Consider the following 3,510-nt stretch of genomic DNA (forward strand, 5'->3'; position numbering starts at 1 on the left):
CTTGAATTCATGGGTCCAAGGTACAAGAAAGGAGATTCTGACTAAATATTATGAAGAACATTCTGACGTGAAGAGCTGTGCAACAGTAAAACAGTCTCGCTTGTGGACTTCCTTGGAGGTTTTCAAGCAAAGTTTGGGTGGCCATCTGTCATTGATGCTTTAGCTGAGATTCCTGCATTGCAAGGTCCCTTCCAAGTCTACAATTCCATGATTCTATGCAGGTTATAAGAGGGGAACCATTTCTGGTATCAGGTTGGAGAAAATACAATGGAAGACACCTTCTTTGTATATGTCTAGGCCAGGGGTTAGCAACCTTTTTCAGCTGTGGGCCGGTCCACCGTCCCTCAGACCATGAGGTGGGCCAGGCTATATATTTTTTTTGGGGGGGGGGGATGAACAAATTCCTATGCCCCACAAATAACCCAGAGATGGATTTTAAATAAAAGCACACATTCTACTCATGTAAAAACACGCTGATTCCCGGACCGTCCGCAGGCCGGCTTGAGAAGACGATTGGGACGCATCTGGCCCCCGGGACTTAGGTTAGTGTCCTGGGTAGGCCCTGGGGTAGTGTCCCTGCAGCTGCTCTAAGAACTTCTGAAAATGACTGTCTTGCTGAGAGAGAGAAAAAGCAGAGTTGATACTTCAAAGCAGATGGTCATGATGCAAAGTTGGAAGAAAGGAAGAAGACTGGTCAGCCTTAGGTTAAAGAAGTCTGGGACAGATGTGTATTGCCAAAGATCCAGGGAGAGATCTGAGCTCCACATTAGCCACACAATCATGAGTAACACGGTGCTGTGCTGCAATGGTGTGAACATGATGCACTGCCATGGCAGAGAAACCACATTTGGGTGGCTTGTTATATTCTGGTTTTGAAAGCGCTGATGGCAAAATGGTCATTTCGTTTTACTGCAGTTCACACATGACTGCAGATTAAAGAAACCACATCCTTTAATCTTCCAGTTATTTGGGATAGAGGAGAAATCCGGTTCAGTTCACATTTTAATGTGAAACGGCCTTATGCACAGTTCCTGAAACAAGGTGTGAACCGAAACACAGCTATCCTTTGAAATTCACCCTTTGAATTTTGGGGTGCAGTTCCCCAACCAAATAAGGGGCACAAAATGCATACATTAAGGCATTATATTAGGGGAGATTGCTTGCAAAAACGTGCATGCTAGGGGGAATTGCATTTTTAAAAGAGTATAAGGAGAAATATCCACTAAAATGCTGCTGAATTTTAATATGGAGTTTTTAAAAAATAGTGCAAGTTGATGCGGAAATGTAGGTTGGAAAAACGAAAAACTGAGAGAAGCTTGGCATGACTGCCATTCACAAAGCACAAGGGGAATGTTTTGATGCCCTCTTATAATACTACAACAAAGCTGAATTCGAGACAGATTTCAGGTTAGGAGAAATCTCTGTACGTCTTAGCTTTTTGACTCATTTGTTGCTATTTCTTGACAGAACATATATGCCAAGAAAGACATATTAGGATTGCGACCATCTTTATGTGATTTATTGCTATGCAGTATGGTACAACAAATCCTTTACTGTTTAGGAGGCGAATGGATTTGCCTTGCCCCATCCAGGTGTATGGTTGAGTGATGAGATAGCAAAGAGGACAGTTTGAATCTGGGTTTAGGACAGATGATGAACTTCTTAGAGTGCTTTGTGAAACTATTTTTTACAATAAACGATTCCCATTTGTGTGGGCAACTCATAACCTGGTGAGAGAAAAGGCCTGAAATTGAGTAGTTAAATCTCCCTAAGTCAAAATGGACATGACGTTTAAAAATGTCACAAAAACTACATGCACCTAAGGTAAGATATTTTCCTTGAAGTTTAGTCTTGCAAAAGTATCTTGCTGTAGTGTCAGCAACGGGCTTGAACAATAATCTCTTAACCACAGGCATGGGTTTTTTTGTTAAACAATGTGATATAATGCCTAGACCTGGAAAAAGAATGTGCTGTTTGCTTGCAGATAAGAGATGAATCAAGCTACATGTCTTATATAAAATTGTCCATACAACCATCAACCACAAGCACTTCCCAAACATGCAACATTAGATCTCCATGATCTATTGCAGGGGTCAGCAAACTTTTTCAGCAGGGGGCTGGTCCACTGTCCCTCAGACCTTGTGGGGGGCCGGAGTATATTTTGAAGGGGGGAAATGAACAAATTCCTATGCCCCACAAATAACCCAAAGATGCTTTTTAAATAAAAGGACACATTCTACTCATGCTGATTCCTGGACCATCCACAGGCTGGATTTAGAAGGCAATTGGGCCAGATCCGGCCCCTGGACCTTAGTTTGCCTACCCATGATCTATTGCATAAGCCTAACCCAAACACCAGGGATGGCCCAAAACATTTTGGGTGGTGCAGTGGGTTAAACCCAAAATGGCATCCCCCTTCCTACCAGGAAGAAGGGGCAAAGGAAGATCGACATTAGGAACAAGGGGGGAAAGAAATATGGACATTAGGATCTGTTGCCCTGGTGGATTCTGCCGCCTGAGGCAGCCACCTCACCTTGCCTCTTGACTGGACTGGTCCTGCCAAACACTCTGTTCATCCAGAGGCTCTAATCTGGATTCTCCCCCCCCCCAAAAAAAAAAAAGAAATCAGGTGACTGGAGAGAGAACGCTTTCAGCCACAGCATCCCATTTATGGATTGCCCACCCCAGAGATGCTCACCTGGCACCAATTCTGATGTCACCCTAAAGGTTAAGGTAAAGGGACCCCTGACCATTAGGTCCAGTTGTGGCCGACTCTGGGGTTTTGGCGCTCATTTCGCTTTATTGGCTGAGGGAGCCGGCGTACAACTTCCAGGTCATGTGACCAGCATGACTAAGCCGCTTCTGGCGAACCAGAGCAGCGCACGGAAACACCGTTTACTTTCCTGCCGCAGCGGTACCTATTTATCTACTTGCACTTTGGCGTGCTTTCGAACTGCTAGGTTGGCAGGAGCAGGGACCGAGCAACGGGAGCTCACCCTGTCACGGGGATTCGAACCGCCGACCTTCTGATCGGCAAGTCCTAGGCTCTGTGGTTTAACCCACAGTGCCACCCGTGTCCCTTGATGTCACCCTAGTGCAAGATAAAGAGGAGCTTGTATCTCGCCCGACATCCAGCATGTTATGCCAATTGGTTTTAACGCTGCTTTCAATTTAACATTGTATTTTTGTGCTTTTGCTTTTGCACTGCTTTCCGTTTTAAATCATTGTTTTGTTTTGTTTCAACTCTATATGCCACCCTAATAGTTATTTTTTTTCTAAATCATGTTGTAAAAATCTTTCAAACAAATTAAAATATGATTTCCTTCCCAAAGAAACTGCTACCAAGACCTAAAACCAAAGCTTTGTGAGGTACCCAGTTCAGCACCACGGCCATTATTTTGTTTTCACTTATGCTGACCTGGCGTTCATTACATCTAATCTCTTGCGAACTGATAAGGCAGCACTACAAGGAAACCTGAGTCATGTAAGATCTTGAATCAAGTCAGACCA

The sequence above is a fragment of the Podarcis muralis genome, chromosome 4 (assembly GCF_964188315.1).
Source record: "Podarcis muralis chromosome 4, rPodMur119.hap1.1, whole genome shotgun sequence".
NCBI classification, from domain to species: Eukaryota; Metazoa; Chordata; class Lepidosauria; order Squamata; family Lacertidae; genus Podarcis; species Podarcis muralis.